This window comes from Lissotriton helveticus, chromosome 6 (assembly GCF_964261635.1).
Source record: "Lissotriton helveticus chromosome 6, aLisHel1.1, whole genome shotgun sequence".
In the NCBI taxonomy this organism is placed as follows: Eukaryota; Metazoa; Chordata; class Amphibia; order Caudata; family Salamandridae; genus Lissotriton; species Lissotriton helveticus.
In genome coordinates, this window is record NC_136067.1 from 106,671,466 (window position 1) to 106,690,520 (window position 19,055).

Sequence of the window (19,055 nt, forward strand, 5' to 3'; positions counted from 1 at the left end):
CCAGGAGTCCAGGAGTCCCTGCGAGGCCTGTCTGACCCGGCCGGCGCACCCTGCTAGCCACGCCCCTGCCTGGAAAACCTGCAGAAAACATCACCTCACCTGCATTTCATCGGGAGCGAGGAGCTGATTACGAGTGGACTCCTGCGGGCGGACTTGCCCCTGAAGCCCTGTCCTTTGGAGCTTGTCCGGTCCTGTCCCGCCAGCGCCTTGCAGCACCCGCTTCGCGGGTGCCGCTTCGTGGGACCGGGACATCCCTGGTGGCGTTTGGGGCGGAAAAACAAACTCAGCAAGTGCAGCAGGGGTGGAGCGCCGCATGGACTCGCTAGTCCAGGAATCCCTGCGAGGCCTGTCTGACCCGGCCTGCGCACCCTGCTAGCCACGCCCCTGCCCGTCACACGTTCTATAAATTTGGATTTTCTGCCCGCTGCGCGGGAGCTCGCCGGGTCAAGGGCGGGACAGTCTACGACAGTCCACGACTGGACGAGGCTGGGCTGGGCCCCAACCCCTGTCCCTTCGCCCCCAGCATCTAGGACTCTGCCGTTTGCCTGAATATTGGTCTACTCCCGGTAATAAACAACATCTTTAAACCTAGTTCCCAATCTAGGGGTCAGATATTGGTTTTACCGTTTATTTTATAATTGTGTTTTTATGTCATTTCATATTAAGTGCTATTCGGATTTATCACCCATCTTATTTCCATTCGGTAATATCTGTGCTGGTTATTTTGTACCTTTCTCCAAGGCAATATGCCCAAGTCAGTCGGCGGGAATTCCCGCCCCATTGTCTCCACACTTGACAACTACTTAGTTAAAGTAGTAGACAAGATTAATAAGGAACGAAGACTGTCCCTGAATTTAGGAAGTGTCCCAGACCCCACGATCCCATTGGTCTCTGCTGAGATCCCTGTCCCTTTGCCTACCCCCTTGTTGATCCCCACCACTGACGACAGTTGTGTAACGGGCTCTCCGGATTGTCCAACTAGGGAGGGTACCAACGAAATAGAGCCATCACAGGATATCCTTGACGTTGAGGACTCTCACAAGGAATCCGATGCAAACGAGTCCCATAATGACTCTCACGCCCCGGGTTCCGTGGCTCCCAAAACTCATAGAGTGTTGAGGTCAGGGAGACATCTAAATAGACCTGTACTGTCTAAAAAGGGGGGGGGGGGTCGTAAAAGTAAAAAGAACACTGTCTCTGTATCAAATGGGGGCCCCATTGAGCTAAACTGTCTTTATAATGACGTTAATTCCACCCACCTGAAACTAGCTCCAGATCAGCTTGAGCTGCTTATTGGTATGATTGATGCCAAGTTAGACAAAATTGTTCTTCCACTCTTGGATAAACTCGAGGCCGTCTCTAGGGAAGTGATTAGATTGGGTGTGTTGGTGCAATCCGGCTTGAAGCAAAATAACAGTCCGCAACCAGCTGCTATGGCTGCTGTGGCTGGGGGCAGGACTAGCAAGCCCGTGCATTCCAACAAAGGCCCATCCAGTGTTGGAGTGGCCTGTGCAGGTTCTAGCATTCCTGCACAGCCAAACAGTAGTCCCTTAACAGTTATCGAGCAGCAGGGCGTAACTGGCAAACTAAAACTACCGTCTACAGGGGACACTATTAACGTCACTGTAGTAACACCTATATGCTCTAACGATGTCCCTTTGAACCCCCCCACTACCCGTGCCCCGGGGAATCAGTTGAAGATTACCGAAAGGGGGAAGTCTAACAATTGTGGCCTCCCTCAACCGAACCTCCCACTGGACTGCGCACCCTACGTAGCAGTCCTGACAAACGTTACACCAATCAGGGAGGATGGGCTTCACCGCTCTATGGAATCACATGACTCCCTCAAATACAAAACTGTGGCATGCTCAATCGGGAGTGTGGCTTTCCAGTGGCTCTGGCGGACCAAATCTTGACCACCACCAGAGCCAACTGGATTGGCACGTTCCCGAAGAACATCTCTGGGGATTGAGTTATTATTAATTTCAGTAACCCACACCTTGCCACAACAGCTCTGATTCGAGCCACTTCCCGTCCCTGTAACGAGCAGGGCATTTCACTCCGTCCTTTGGGCTTTTTCTATAGACAACACACTAGCCATCGTCCTAGTAACCACGGGGGGGAGAGAACAAGGGGAGAAGCTTCGCATAGCTTTCCAAATAGTTTCCAGGTGAACACCGTTAATTGTTTCCAATGCTTTAGTGGGCTGGATCAAAACGATTGACTGGAGTTGTGTACGGTACCCCCAGAAACCTTGGAGAGACAGGCTCTGTCTGGTATGGGACAAAGTGTTTGTATATCAGGGCCTATGGTTAACATTTCTGGGACAACTGTAGATTGTACGCCTATGGGCAAGGAGGGTGATCCAGTAGGTTGCCCGGAGTCATTACTGGAGCTGTGTACGGTACCCCCAGAAATTTTGGAGAGACAGGTCTCGTCTGGTATGGGACAAAGTGTTTGTATATCAGGGCCTATGGTTAACATTTCTGGGACAACTGTAGATTGTACGCCTATGGGCAAGGAGGGTGATCCAGTAGGTTGCCCGGAGTTATTACTGGATACTACTAACATCGCTATTTTCCAGCAGGGTAGTAACTGTTCTCTTTTGGGGTCAGGTGTCTCCGGTTTTTCCAGCTGTTATATTGCCAGTTGGAATATTGCGGGTATCAGGTCCAAATCAGATTGTCTGGGTTGGACTGAATTTTTAGCTCTCTTTGATATTATCTGTTTACAGGAAACCTGGTGTAGGGACTTTAAAGGATATAATGGTTTTGTCTCTTACCAGTTACCTGCTACCGGTTCCCTATCAGGTAGAGCTAAGGGGGGCCTTTTGATTTTGATTTCTGTCCAAACTCCTCTGCTGGTCAAAAAATACGTACAAGTTGGGGTTCACCCACAGATTTTATGGCTGCACAAAACTGGAGGTAGGAATTCTCTTCATAAATTTTTATAACAACGTTTTTGATGATACTAGGGATCAGGTGGTTAGAGCACTATCTAGTGCATTGGATGACATCCTCAAGGATTCCAATGTAGTTTTTGATCTGTTCATGGCAGGGGACTTTAACGCCACTACCTGCCCACTCTCAGATGTCAATGTATGTGGGGCGGTGGACTGTCATGGAGATGGAGTCCCCCATTTTCAACATAACTATTATGGAGATGCCTTAAACAGTCTCCTTGACTCACATAATATGTATATTATGGTTAACGAGACAAATGAACAGGAGGAGATTTGCCCCACTTTCACAGGCCGGGGAGCGAATTCTGTTATTGATTTTATTTGTATCTCCTCGAGCCTTGAGGCCTGGACTATGGCACCTAACGTTATAGACATCCAGCTTAGTGACCACAATTGCCTGATAGTAGAGGCCATGCTATGGGAAAACAAAGGGACCCCCATTCCGGGGTGTATTATTAACAACATTGAGGCCGTGCGACCTAATGGCACTAGACTCAGATGGAAGGGGGATAAGGCTGAAATCATGTCTGATTCAATCATTACTAGTTGCCTGGCAGGAATTACAGGGATTTTAGAAGACAATCAAGGTACCACCGGCTCTATTGAGTATTTTATTGGTATTAATGCGGTCATCGACTCTAAGCTTACTAGTACACTCAAGCACAAGGAGAAACGCCTGCGGGGGTGGTTCAATTCAGCTTGTACCCTGGCCCTAAAGGAACTAAAGTCAGCTTTATCAGTTATGCCTAGAGATAAGGGTTTGGTTGTAGATCTTAGAGCCAGATACAAAGAAACCCTAAAACGGAGGAAATTGGAACTCCAACAGGAGGCATGGGACAACTTGACCCTGGCTGCTGAATTGAATAATTATACCCTGTTCTGGAAAACAGTTAATTCCCCATTCCTCAAAGATGATAAGATCCCTGAATTAACTCCCAACGTTATGAAGGAAGAGTGGGTTTCTCATTTTTCTAAAATCTTTGATTCGGACAGTGCATCCAGGGATATAGGGGATAGGTGGCCGCATATGCCACTCAATATCACTGTCCAAGAGGTTTTAGATAGTATAAGGGTCAGCAAAGGAGGAACAGCACAGGGTCCAGACGGGGTACCAATCGATGTTTATAAATTGGTCCCTGAAGTATGGGTGGCCTCTGTTAACTAATATCTTCAACGCAGCAGTCCGTAATGAGGTGCCCCCTACCTGGGAAGAATCCATCCTAATCCCAATATTTAAGAAAGGAAACCGAGGGGACGTTAAGAACTATCGTCCAATCTCCTTGTTGGATTCTTCCGTAAAAGTAATGAGCAGAGTGCTTCTAGTAAGGTTGGAAGAATGGGTGGAGGATAATGGCATTCTAGCAGAGAGCCAGTTTGGGTTCAGGAAGGGTCGTGGTACGATTGAGCAGTGTCTAAATTTAGACCTGCACATCGGTAAATATACCTTGGCAAAGACCGGCACTATTTATCTCTGCTTTGCAGATTTGAGTAGTGCCTTCGACCTGGTGGACCATGGCATTCTCTGGGCTAAGCTAATTGAAATTGGGGCACCCGAGGGCATTGTGTTCTTCCTAGCACGTCTTTAAGCCAAACTACGTGCTTGTGTCCGTTACGGTTCTAACGGGGAATGTACTACTAAGTTTAAAATCGGGCGTGGAATCAGACAGGGATGTGTGTTGGCCCCACTGCTTTTTACCCTTTTCATCAATGAGATTGATTCTTTTCTCAAATCTCTGGGAGTGGATGCTCCCAAAATCAATGAGGACAACGTCCCTGTGTTACTTTACGCGGATGACGCGGTCCTAATCTCACGCACCCCCATCGGCCTTCAACGGCTGATGGACGGCTTTTCGCAATTTATTAAAAGCAGAAAGTTAGTGTTAAATAAATCTAAAACCTATGTTATGGAATGCGGGCGAAGGAACAGAAAGAAACAGTTTTCATTTTTTATAGAGGGACAGAAGGTCCAGGCTGTTGACAATTTTTCGTACTTGGGGGTCACCTTCTCAAATAATAACATTTGGGCTAATGAACATAAGAATGTCCGGGCTAAGATGGCGAGGAGTGCTCATGGAATATTCACAATGGCTACGAAACTGGGAGACAGGCGGGTCCATGACATGCTTAAAATTTTTCAGTCCCGTTGTGTCTCGATTGCCTTGTACGGAGCGGGCATTTGGGGCTACGCCCCGGCAGGGTCTCTTCAGGTTGAGGAGAATGTATTCTTGAAGAGACTTTTGTGCCTGCCAAGCTCTGTTTCTAATGCTTTAGTGCACAATGAACTGGGTATTCACCATCTTGCCGACTTGATCCTCCTTAGGCCACTGATGCTATGGCGTTCCATTTGGATAAAAGGAGAGACTTCATTGTGCAGAGCCATTATTTCTGATTGTCTCTCTTTGGACCATCATTTAAAGATCCCATGGTTAAAGTATATTGTGGATAATTTTCGTGAGATCTTTAATATTAACATCATTGCAGATCGATGTGGGGCTACTGAGCTGTCCAAAATCGAACTTAAGTACTGTTTTTTACAACAGCTTTCCACCAGGAGGCATCAAAATAGCTCTGAACTCTCATCCTGTGTTCTTTATCATGATTTAAATGAATTTGTGGGTTTCCAACCGTATTTGTCACAAGTGACCTGGAAGGCACATCGGTTTGTGTTGACTAGACTGAGAACCGGAGTAGTCCACAACCTTGTTGCTTTCCCCTCTCAGCATTCGCATCCCACTGGCCCTTGTCCGTGTGACAATACCACCCCTCAAAGCACTGTGCACTTTCTTTTGCTCTGTCAGTTGTACAAATACCTGCGGATTGCTTATTTGAAACCCTTGTTTGCTAAGTTTGGAGTCAGGACAATACGAGACTGCATGAGGCTGCTTTTTAACTTACATCACCCTGACGTTTGTTTTTATACGGCTACCTTTCTCCTTAAATCAATTAATGCAAGGAAAAGTATGCTTTTTTAACCTTTTTAAATTGATGTATCTCCTGCTTTTGACTGTTGTTTTATACTGTTGTCTTTTTATGCTGTGCTTTTATGGACTTGTTTTCTTGCCTTATGAAATGAAATGAAATGCCTCCCAGACAGTATCAGAGAGAGAGACTGGGTGTGGCAGGATTTGCCATCCTGACCAGATGAAGGGGAGGAGCCGTCACCCACCACACTTGCACTTCAAAGGAGCTGCCTCAGGATACACACGAGGAACTTCACACTAGCCTTTTGTGACCCTAGACATCCTGAGGCAAGAAAGAACAGGGAAGGTCATTCCATAATCCAGGGGGGAGGGGTGGGGGGTGTTGAACTGAACTGCCCAGCTGACCTGCCCGAGCCCAGCTGGCCTCTGCTGGAGTGAGGTGCTGATCCTTGAGCTCCTCCTAGAAGAAAAGGAAAAATCACGACGTTTTCGGTTCTTTATGACTGTGAATGGAAATGGGCCAGTTTGAGCCAAGATTACATTGTCCGCCAGCACAAAGCTCTGGTGAACCCAACTCTTCGTACTAGACCAACGATTGGCAACACAAGATCCGCACTTCGCGCTACAGCATCAACAGGTGACTTCCAACACAAAGCTTAAGCATCGATCCATGGCGCCCAACAAGGTCTTCATGCTACATCAACGACAAAGTGTAATGCTCTCTGCTCCTCTGGGCCTCTTGCACCACGAACTAGACTCTTCGCGCCAGACTTTGAGAAGGTAACTTTTTTAGTAGGACTAACCCTGACCCTATATCCCTAAAGCTCTGTACCTTGGTTGGCCTGAACTTGTGACTTTCACCAGCTCTTGCATAACCGAATACCTGTGAGTGGCACCTTGTGCTTTTAGACGCTATACTTAGCTTAAATCCTTGAAACTGCATATGTCTGGTCCTACTGATTTGATTTTTGTCATTTTGGTGGCAAATAATTTATTACATTTAATAAAAAAATTTGAAGTTGGTGTGGACTTTTTCTTGTGTTGTGTTTTCAGTTTATCACTTTTTAAGTACAGCATCAATACTTTACAAATTGCTTTGAGTTATAAGACGGAATCGTGTCAGCATGAAAATTTCAACAAAACACAGAAGACTGTGTGCACCAGGTACTAATCTATGTACATGTGCTTGTTTTCCTTGTGAAGAGTGGCTATATGCAAAGTATTCACCACAGTATGAAGGGTGCAGGTAGTATAATGTTTAGCACCTTCAGGTGTTGGTTATTTTGAGCAAATAGTGTATTTTTGGACAACTGTTGCGTAGAGAGTACACTGTTCTTAGTAGATACTTTTTAATACTATGTGGAGTATTTCTCAAACGTTTCAATGTTTACAAGCAGTGTGGTATAGAGTAAAACTCTCTCCACGGTGTAAGCACTGTTTACAGTACCCAGTTCTCTACTGGTAGAAACTTCATTTCTCAGTGCTGGTTCGGTGAGTTTCAGGGGTTTGATACAGATAAAAGCTGTCTGTAGTAGGTCAATTGTTTTGGCATGTACATTCAATAGTTTTAGGAACTTGGCTTTCTCTGAACGGTTGTATATGGATTGAACACCTCACTCAAGGAGGGTTTCCTACATATCTGGGGTGAATTGTTAATGCAAACTATGCTAGCTGTAAAATGAATGGTATAGGGTTAGCGTTACACATAATGCATACTTTCTACGCCTAAGATAGTTGTATCTATGATGGTAGTAATGATGGGTGATGTTCTCCTGAACTAGTTTGTATTCACTGTCAGGCATCTAATGCCATAGTAATTTATAGAGCAATAAGCGGGAAAACGAAGCTCTGTTTATGTCATCACTGAAGTCATAAATGATGTCATAGAATGTCATGAGTGATGTCATATGTGAGGTCATAAGCAGTGCATGGCAGGGCACAAGTTATAGTTAGGGCTGCTAACTATAATTGGTATACATCTGTATTTTTTTTGTTCAATCAATCAATCAGGGAATTGTAAGCACGCTACTCACCTGTGAGGGTCTCAAGGCGCTGAGGAGGGGGGGCGGGGTGTGTCCGCAGATCTGTTTAGCTGAAGAGACAGGTCTTGAGGGTCTTCCTGAAGGTGTTCAGGGAGGGGGGTTATCTGATGTCTGCCGGTAGCTCATTCCAAGTATTGGCTGTAATGTGAGAGAAGGATCTTCCGGCTGCTTTGGCTCTGAGGATGCGCGGGGTTTCGGCCATTGCGAGGTTGGAAGATCGGAGGTTTCTTTTGGGTACGTGGAAGTTGATTCGGTCGTTGAGGTATCTGGGTCCGTTGTTTTGTAGGCATTTGTAGACGTGAGTGAGGATTTATTTTGAAAGTGACTCTTTTCTCCACTGGGAGCCAGTGGAGACTTCGTAGGTGTTGACTGATGTGTTCGTGTCGGGGGATGCAGAGGACGAGTCTGGTGGCGGTTTTCTGTATTGTCTGGAGTTTGCGGGGTAGGGACTTGTTGATACATGCGTTTCCATAGTCCAGTCTGCTGGTGATGAGTGTGTGGGTGACTGTCTTCCTTGACTCAGGGGGGATCCACTTGAAGGTCTTGTGGAGGGTGTTGAAGCAGCTGGAGGTGAAGGCGTTGACCTGTCGGTTCATGGTGAGTGATGAGTCGAGTACGATGTCGAGGTTCTTGGCGTGGTCTGAAGGGGTAGGTGGGCTTCCGAAGGCGGTCGGCCACCAGGTGCTGTCCCATGCAGAAGGGGTGGTGACGGAGACTTCTGTCTTCTCGGCGCTGAGCTTCGGGCTGCTGTTGGTCATCCAGACTGTGACGTCCTGCATTCCTTTCTGGAAGTTGTGTTTGGCAGTGGTGGGGTCTTTGGTGAGGGAGAGGATGAGCGGGGTGTCGTCAGCATAGGATACGATGTTGAGGCCGTGTTGTTGGACGATGGCTGCGAGGGGGGCCATGTAGATGTTGAGGGCTCAGGGATGAACCCTGTGGGACTCCGCAGGTGATTTTCGTGGGGTCGGAGAGGAAGGGTGGGAGTCTGATCCTTTGGCTTCTTCTGGGGAGGAATGATCGGATTCAGTCCAGGCCTGTTCCTTGTATGACTGCGTCGTGTAGTCTGGCGACTAGTGTGTGGTGAGAGACGGTGTCAAAGGCTGCGGATAGGTCGAGTAGGATGAGGGCTGGGGGTGGCCTTGGTCCAGGAGGGTGCGGATATCGTCTGTGGCGGTGAGTAGGGCGGCCTCTGTGCTGTGGTTGCTTCGGAATCCAGATTGGTACGGGTCGAGGACGGCTTTCTCTTCAATGAATCGTGTCAGTTTCCTGATGACTGTTTTCACTGCTACTTTGGCTGCGAAGGGGAGGAGTGAGATAGGCCGATAGTTCTTGAGGTCGGTGGGGTCAGCTGTGGGCTTCTTAATCAGAGGTCTGACTTCTGCGCGCTTCTGGTCGTCTGGGAAGGTGCCGGTTTTAAAGGAGGTGTTGATGGTGCGTTGTAGTTCGGGTGCGATGGCGGCTGCGGTTCTGTGGTAGATGTGAGGGGGGCAGGGGTGTTCAAAACATTAATGGTGTCATTGACAAATTCATCTAACTATAACGTTACTTCACCCTTTGTTTTTTTCAGTGAATTTCTAAGTTTTTTTTTAACAAAGTAATACTTAATTACCAAAGTATATAAAACCCCATGCCATGCACACCCATAGGGCCTGGCCCTGGGGACCTCATCCCCTAGGGCCATTTGCTTTTCAATGAAAGGGGCCTTGCAGCCCCCCTCCCTGAGCTGTTATCGACCCTGTGTACCTCACCTCCCCGGGTCACTTATTTAAATTAAAGTGAGGGGGCTACATGACCCTCCCTCGCGAGCCTTGTTAGGCTCTGGGGACCCCATCCCCCAGGGCCACCTTTTAAAATAAAGAGACAGGCCGCGTGCTACGCCCCCCCCAGGACGATTTTGGCCCTGGGGACCCCATACCCCAGTGACATTTTCAGGGAGATGGGGGCACATGGCCCCCTTCCCTGGGCCGATATCGTCCCCGGAGACCCCATCCCCCAGGGTCCTGTACAACAGAAGGTGGGTGCCCTAGTGCTTACCCAGGATACCCATCATACTCTCACTGGGGGCCATAGGAGGAACCCCAAGGCCGCCTCTGCATACAGCGGAAGCTGACATAGCTCCCACCCACAGGGAGCAGCTCCTAATGCGGTTCCTCGCGGGATGGAGCAATATTTTGATGAGTAATGCAGGTAGGGTAACAGATCAAAAGTCAGCTCCCAGCAGGTGGGAGCATTTTTTAAGCTTCCGCCCCTGAGAGCAGCCTTGGTGTTGGATGTCACTTGTCGGAAGATTTGAAAATGCTCTCGCCAAGCGAGAGCAAACACACTTTTCCTTGCCTGTGCTGCTGCGCGCAGGAAAACCAATATGTTCTGGGAGTGGGCTCACCCAGGACATAGCATCTGAGCTGGCACCAGGGGATAGGGTCCCGGAGCCATTATTGGCTCAGGGAGAGGTGCCACACAGCCCCTCTCCCCATTTACTGAAGCTTAGCGGGCCCCGGGGATAGGGTTTGCCTTGGCCATTTGAGGCTCGGGAGGAGGGGTTGCAACCTTTCGACCCCAAGCGTGGGCTCCCCGGGGCTTTAATGGGGGGGGGAAATGAGGATCCAGGAGCCTCTAGAGGCTCAGGAAGGGAGACCGTGTGCCCCCTTCCCCTTTTCTAATGATTTTGGCCCGGGGGCAGGGGGAAGGGGGGTTGGGAGGGATCTCCCCAGGACCTATAACTAAGGAATGCGGCCCACCCTTCATTTTGTGTATGTTTTTCGATCCCGCAAAAGTCTTGCAGTCTTGCAGCATTTTTTGCGAGGGGAACAGGGAATCCCTACCCTGCGCTCATATATTTGAATTTTGTTATAATACATAGTCCCCGAGTCCTAAAATGGCTGCCAGCAACATTTTTCCCATGTTGCTGGCAGCCAATCAGAGCACTTACTCCGCGGTAGCGAGATGGCCCTAGTGAAATAAAATCTCCCTGGGCCAATCAGAACACTCTATTTTTTTAATTAGCACTCTCATAAGAGTCTTGAGACTCTTGCTTACCCAACTGCTTCAATATACAATTATATTTTACCTTAAATTTCTCAAAAAAACGACTAAACAGATTTACACCAAATCACAAAAAGCACAATCTGCAGACCAAGATATAGCTTCCTGCTGAATTTAGTGTAATTTCGTTAAGCAGTTTTTGCTGTAGCCTTGTTTAAAGAAATCTATGGAAAACGAATGGAGATTTAGCATTTTTAGATCCCTCTTCTTTTTTCCATGAGTGTGCGAGTCAGCATGGAAGTGAGTGTCTGAGTGGGTCTGTAAGCGGGTGCGTGAGTCACAAGTGGGTCTGTGAGTACGAGTATCTGTGTAGGTCTGTGAGTGCATGAGTGAGTGGGTGAGTCTGAGCATGGTTGCATGAGTCGCTGCGTGGGTGTCTGCGCAAGTCTCTTAGTGGGGCATATGTGTCTGAATGGCTGCGTGAGTGTCCCAGTGGGCCTGTGAGTGTGAATATCTAAGAGGGTCTGCCATTGGGTGCATGGTTAAAAAACAAGCATTTGTAATGCAACATGTCTCGCATTTGTGAAAGCTAGAGCTGTTGCTGTTAAAAATTGCAATGTTTTTATTTGTGTTTTTGTATGTAGTGGAGTGATGACTTAATTGTTCGGAGCTCATACCTGGGTTTCGTAGGGCCGGTGGGGTATAGTTCCATGCCCCTTGCTCCGGCCTGACCCGGACGGGCCCAGACGGGCTGGTCTTAGGCTGGTCTTTGGCGCGGTCGCAGCGCGTATTCGCTGCGCATCAAAGAGGGCATCAGGTTTATGTAGAGGACGGGCTAGTCATCAGCTCCGCCTCTACACACTCGCAGTTCCATGCTGGTTCTTTGTAGGGGAATAGAAATACAGTTCCATGCTGGTTCTTTGTAGGGGAATAGAAATACAGTTCCATGCTGGTTCTTTGTAGGGGAATAGAAATACAGTTCCATGCTGGTTCTTTGTAGCTGAATAGAAATACAGTTCCGTGCTGGTTCTTTGCAGGGGCATAGAAAAACAGTTCCATGCTGTTTCTTTGCAGGGGCATAGAAATACAGTTCCGTGCTGTTTCTTTGCAGGGGCATAGAAATACAGTTCCGTGCTGTTTCTTTGCAGGGGCATAGAAATACAGTTCCGTGCTGGTTCTTTGCAGGGGAATAGAATACAGTTCCGTGCTGGTTCTTTGCAGGGGAATAGTAAAACAGTTCCATGCTGTTTCTTTGCAGGGGCATAGAAAATAGTTCCATGCTGGCTCCTTGAAGGGACATAAAAACAGTTCCATGCTCCAGTAAGCAAACAGGTGCAGTATGGACTTTTTCTTTGTCTACTTAAAAATGCAAACCGCACATGACTCCTTGCTGGGGCACAGGCTCACAGCAAGGACACGCTCACTGGAGTGTTCCTTGGACTAAAAAACTGATTCCAATGAGTGTCCAGCTCCTCTACGGCACAGACGTGTCTTTAAGGCAACACAGAGGGTTGAAAGATAAAGCTGCTGCCACTGGGCGCTGGTGGATCTGTAAGCTCCCCCCCAAAAATGTCTGAGATTAGCAGCCCAGCAGCGAAGGCACTAGCAGGTGTCTGGTACCAGTGGTGGTGTGGGCGGTGCCAGCAGTGGAGGATAAAAGTTGGGCCTCAACACCTATTTCTGTATTACAAATAAATCACTGTGACGACACCGCAGAAAAATAAAACTCGACTTGTATATATCCGTTCAGAGGAGTCCCGGTCACAGGAGCCTGACTTATCCAGCCTTGCGCTGTGCTAAAAAATGATGCTGTGAGCAAGAGCACAGTTGGGTCAAGGAGCTGTAGAAAGGCAACCAATCTCCTGACTGCTCTATTAGATAAATCCCTGCGCATGAAACAAGGCTTCCTGGTGCGTCCTCTGGTAGCCCTCAACACATAAATCTTCTGTGACGTGCAATATCCTTATTAGAGACCGCAGAAAGAATCATTTACCGCAGTTTTTTCCCTGGTTTAGAAGCGGAGAGCGAGGCTTCTACGGTTATTGCTGTCGAGCACCATGGGTCGCAAAGGCACAAACGGAGTATTATTTAGGCTCCAAAATAAAAATAAGAGTATGTGCTGCAATGGAATCAAATGCAGCATCTAAGTGAAATCCGTTTTGCTCTTAAGGGTCCATGCCTAGCGCACGTGTAGTGCTGCGGCAATCTATTTCCGCGGCGTAGTTTATTCACGGAGTCCACTTAAAAAGAACGAACTACGCCGACTCCCTCCTCACAAAGGCAGATAATAAGACGAAAGGAACTAATGCTCGTATTAATGGCGACTGGAGCACTTAGCTGCGGGCTCTTTGTATCAGAACGCTGCAAATGAACTTATATGAGGCAGGAGTTCTTGCGTCCACCGCATGCAGGCAGGCATGGCGCTTCCCGACCCGTACGCGTGCACTCCTCCTGTCCTCCGTACGCACAGACAGCGAGGGAGAGAGGCAGCGTGCAAGCAGGAATTGTGCTAACGCCCCGAGCCGTACGCGTGCAAATCTCCTGTCCTCCGTATGCGCACATCTGCTGTGTCTTGTGCTAACGCCGTCAGCCGTATGCAAGCACATCTCCTGTCTGCCGTACACGTGCACATGTCCTGTCGCCCTTCGGCAAAGAAATAGATAACAATAGATCTCGCCAAGACGAGCAAAGCATGCACTACGTCGCTAGGCGAGACCTAAAAATGAGGGGGCACACGGGAGCAGATCCTCGTGCCAGCTCCCCCTGTGTGGGTCCTAGTGTCCAGCTTGCCTGTAGTCTGCTACCCTCTGCTGTCTTCAGTTTTGTGTGTCCTCTGTTCGTTTCCGGCTTGTTTTTGCTGCCTCTCCTTTGCTCGCTCCTGCCATCTTTTTTGCCTCTATCTGCTCGTTCTTTTGCCTCTTTCTTCTTGCTCCTGCTTTCTATTTAACTTTTTGCTGCACATTTTAGATCTTTATTCTGCTTGCTGCTCATTTCTGACCTCTATTTCGCCTCTTTCTGCTCGTTTCTGACATTAATTTTACCTCTTTCTGCTCAATTCTGACCTTTATTCTGCCTCTTGCTGCTCATTTCTGCCTTCTATTTTGCCTCTTTGTGCTGTTTGACATTTACTTTGCTTCTTTTTGCTAGTTTCTGACTTTTATTCTGACTCTTTCTGCTTGTTTCTGAGCTTTATTGGTCCTCTTTCAGCTCGTTTCTGACATTTATTTTGCCTCTTTGTGCTCCGTTGGGTGCCTTGGAGCCCGCCTGTAGCCTACTCAGGGCCTTTGCGAGAACTGTTGGGAACCGTGGGGAAGCCTCAATGCCCCCGCGTTCCCTGGCATTGCTCCTGCATGCAGAGAGCTGCTAAATATGCAGCACCCTGCATGCAGGAACAATTGTTTCATCTGGTTCCCAGCCCTCAAGAAAGGGTCCCGAGAAACAGATGACAGCTTCCGCTTGTTTGCGCTGACTTGGTGGGAGTTGTCACAGCTTCTGCCAAGCAAAATCAAACAGCTATGTCCTGGGTTTTGGCTCCCCGGGAATTAGGGTGGTGGCGATCCCCAGGGCCATAACGCTCCATGACGGTGGGGGTGCACAGCCCCTCTCCTTTGCACGTGTCGGCACCCGGGAAGTGGGGGTTCCCGGGGTCGTATAGGGCCCAGGAGGGGGCCATGAAATGTGTTTGTGGCCCTGGGGAGGTGGTGGTGCCTGGGGCGCCAGGGGACCTGCCAAGCCCCCCCCTTTTAAATGTTTAATTTTAGCCCTGGGGAGGTGGTAATCCCAGGGGCATCAAACAGCCCCAGGAGGAGGGTCTGCGCATCCTGACTCCTTATAAAAAAAATCAAACCCCGAGGAGGTGGTGGTCCCGGTTCTCAAATGAGTCCATGGGGGAGGAGGCGACAAACGGGGGTATGGGGGGGGGGGGGGGTCTGAGGGGTCGGCACAACCCCTCCCTTTAAATGATTAAATAAACCCTGGGGAGGTAGTAGTCCCCAGGGCTCAGGAGAGGGGCCCAGTGTGCTCCCCTCCTTTCTTTTATGTATGTGCAGCCCCCGGGACCAGGCCCACCCAGGGGCTATAGCCTAAACAAGTGCGGGGAGGCCCGTGCCGTGCTTTGTTTTTGTGCCTTTTTGCAGTGGATTCGCAACTTCTGCACAATTTTGCAGCAAACTTTTTTTTTAATTGCCTTTTTGCTCTGGTGCGGACTTAGAGGGACCCTAAAGAACCACAGTGAGGAAGTCAGGGTACTCCTACCCTGCCCTCTTTTCTTTTCTTAAAATTTTTGGGGGGCTCGGCTGGAGCAGAGTCCCATTATGGCTGCCAACACTTCCTGGTTGAAGTGCTGCCAGCCAATCAGATTTCAGCACGGTGACTGTTGGATCCGTGTCACTATTTGGATTTTCTTTCATAACTCCAAAACGACTGAACAGATTTACACCAATTCACAAAGAGGGTGCTTTCTGAACCCAAAGCTACCTTTCTGGCAAATTTTGTGTAATTCCATGCAGCGGATCGGGCTGTAGTCCATGGGAATTAACATGAGAAATACATTATTTTCACCCTCCCTTTTTCTCGGCCCACGCTTGACAGATTGCCTTGAAATATTCCATGCTCAACTAGAATTATGGCACACTTTTTGGGGGGATATTTTGTGAAGATTCGTCAAACTGTGCCAAAGATATAGGCAAGTCAAAAAAATGCTTTTCCTTTGGAAGCATGGTCCTGCCTATAACTACCTACTGGCGACACAGAGACTTTGTTGTAGAACTGGTTTGTTGTTGCCTGTGATAGTCATGCAAATTGGTGTAATCAACCTATTTTCAAAAGTACTTGTTGGATTAATGTTAACCAACCTAACATGTTCTATAAAGCATTCTTTGCTACTTTAGCGAACAGTTTCTCATCAAAAAGTTACAGTTGCTCCTAAATAAATAAAACATTAGATCAAGGACAACTGCTAACAAAGCGCCTACTGGACTACCCTTCCAACATTGGTACTCAGCCTCTCTTAAACCTGAAAGGCAAACGGGAAGGAACAATCATGCATTCTTAACTTTTAAATTGCAGTGGAGTAGCTACAAAAATTTTATTAGTCAACTTAAAAGTTCCAATTTCGGAACCCGAAATAAGTGCACTTGGTTAGCCTTTATACCGTTTAGAACACCCACAACTGGAACTCCTGCCAATCAAAAAGATACTACTTTATCACAGTATCAGGAAAGCTACATCGTCAACTCTAAAAACAATTTGTGTCATTATTCCACATGAATACATCCTTACTGCTTAGCAGCCATTCTGAACGCAGGAAACTGTGTTTGTCCTTTGGCAACTTCGAAAAAAAGCTTACTGCACCTACTTCTTTCAAAACGCAGTAGAAGATGCAGGTATTTTGAGTCTTCTTTGGAACAGCAAACTTCACAACAGTTATAAAGAAAACATAACCTGTAACCTCATTTGTGATTAAGCATTGCTTTCTTCTACCAAACAGCAAACATAAGGCAAGGTTAAAGTGTATAATCCAACTTTTAAAACGATAATCCAACATTCAGCTTTGCAGAAGGGCAACAATTTAACTGAATTAAAAGTATGGAGTATCATTAAAATAAACTTTAGTTTGCTCATTTAAATGGCAGGATATTCTTATTTGGAGGAACTAGGTTTTAAAAAGAAACCTCACTTTTTCAGAGAGACTTACAGCTAGTCTTACAAGAAAGCAAAAGAATCCTACATTACTAAATTATAAATAGTGCTACCAATCAGCTGTATCGCAAAACACGTTTTTTCTAGAAAATTCAACCCAGTCCTCCAACTTTTGGAGACCAGTGTCTATCCTGTAAAATATAAGAAAATTGAATGGGTCTGCCATTCTGCCAGGCCATGAATAAGCATTCTATAGAAGCATTCCAGCATTAACATCCCAGGAGGCAAGGTTAAAGCTCTACCAAAGCAAGGAGGGTCAGCATCAATGGAAATAAAGAAAAGGACTGAAGGAGGTGTGTGCATTCTCCCGGTGCATGGGTCCGATTGTGTGCGATACCACTTTAAATAATTCATACATGGGACAAGGAAGCCCTATAAACCCAAAAGTGTATAATGTTTGTGCTGATGTCAAAGGCACCAATAACTGCACACAATAAATTGTAAACACAAGGGAAACAGCATTATTAATCTGTTTAACACATTGGCTGTCCTGTTTGAGAACGTTTGTGCATGTAAGATCAAAGAATACCATATTATAGACTTGTGCCTCAATGTTTGCCATAGTTGAATGGAATCATCATCTACAGCTGTGCTGTACTGACCTGCCATGTGCTGGACAGGGTCCTCAACTCTGGCATAACGGATTATTGATAACACAGTTAGCCAAATGCACAGCCTTGACAACTCAGGAAAAATCAATTTAAAGCTAATGATACTCTGATAACTGTTAACACAAGCTCAACAACAGGGAGATGTGAAAGAATCAAAAATATTTATTCCGCCAGACAACAATTACAATTTACACAAAGGTTAATGAAGCCAGCCAAACCATCGAAGAACATGCTTCTCTAAACCACAGTGCTATAATGAAACACTAAATCTTCATTGTAATTAACATTTACAACGTCTCTCGGGCTGTTACAGACTATCCATTTCTATAGAGATTTAACCCATGGAAAGGTGGCAATAGGGACGCCACAGCAGTCCCTGACCAGTGTTGACTATGAGGGAAGCCAGCCACCAATCGTAAGATACACTTTAGCACACAAAGGGTACTAGCCTAATGCCAAACTATGGTTAACACAGCTTGAAATTATTCCACTATCACTGTACTATATTTCTCTTCAACTGCAAGGCCTCAGTGCGCTCTGAAGCAGCAAAAAGGAGTCATGCCAGAGTTTTAAAAAGCTTCTTTACATATGAATAAAATAACCGCAAAGCTAGGTTAAAACAGCTTGTGGAAGAGAAAGTGTTGAAGGATCTGAAGCCACAGAAGACTTTCACAAGTGTCTAGCGAGCTGGTTAAAAAGCTTGTTCTGGACACTAAATCTGGTTCACCCTTGGATCCTTGTCCCCCTGCGGTTATTAAAGACATTGCAGGGGAGATAAGTCCCATTCTGACCAATATCTTCAATGAAATGTTTCTGACAGGGACATTACCCAATATCTGGAAAGATGCAATTATTCTCCAGTTGTTAAAAAAAAAAGCCAATTTGGACAACTCTATTAGTAGCAACTATCGTCCTATTGCCAGGCTTCCTTTCCCTGCCAAAATGGTAGAGAAAATAATGAATAACTAACTTACTCAGTTTATGCAGGATAATGAGCTACTTGATCCCAGCCAATTCGGATTCCGCGCAGGGTACAGTACCGAGACAGCCCTTATCAAGGCAACCGAGGAGGTCAGAGCAGTTATGGATAAGGGCGGTGCCGCTGCTCTGATTCTCCTCGATTTATCTGCGGCCTTTGATACTGTGCACCATGGTACATTGCTTATGCGTCTTGAAGACATGGGGATCAAGGGCCAGGCCCTTACTTTATTAGCATCTTTCCTGATGAATAGGAAACAGACTGTGGTCCTTGACTAGAACCATGCTGCTCCTTATGTACTGCCTTGTGGGGTTCCCCGGGGCTCATCGCTTAGTCCTTTACTGTTCAATGCATATGAATCTGATCTTGCGAAATTGATACAGCAGTTTGGTTTTAATTTGACATCTTATGCCGACGACACTCAGATCGTCGTTGGAGCATATAAAAATATGCAAGCCCCAGTACTACAATTTCAGCACTGTATGAGGGAAATTAGCCTGTGGTAAAGTGAAGACACTGTCTAAAGCTTAACTCGGATAAAACCGAAGTGATAATCTTCGGTAATCTCCAACCTAACTGGGATAGATTGTGGTGGCCCACTGAATTAGGACAGACGCCTGAACCAGTAAAAAAGGCCAAAAACCTTGGAGTGCTGATAGACAATAAACTTAACTATGCGCAACAAACTAATGCTACAGTCTCAGCCTCGTCCTTCTTATTGAAGAAACTTAAAAAGGTCTTACCATACATCCCAGATGATCTTAGGAAAACAATTGTGACTGCCTTGGTGCTGCCCAAACTTGATTACTATAACAGCTTATATATCGGTTTACAGAAGCAACACCTAAAGAAACTGCA

General features: G+C 46.9%; 1 protein-coding gene across 2 annotated transcripts in view; it reads right to left on the reverse strand.

Annotated features, from left to right (window-relative positions):
* Positions 1–19,055, reverse strand: part of YIPF3 (Yip1 domain family member 3) — a 167,809-nt gene that overhangs the window by 108,619 nt on the left and 40,135 nt on the right. The window lies entirely within an intron of this gene.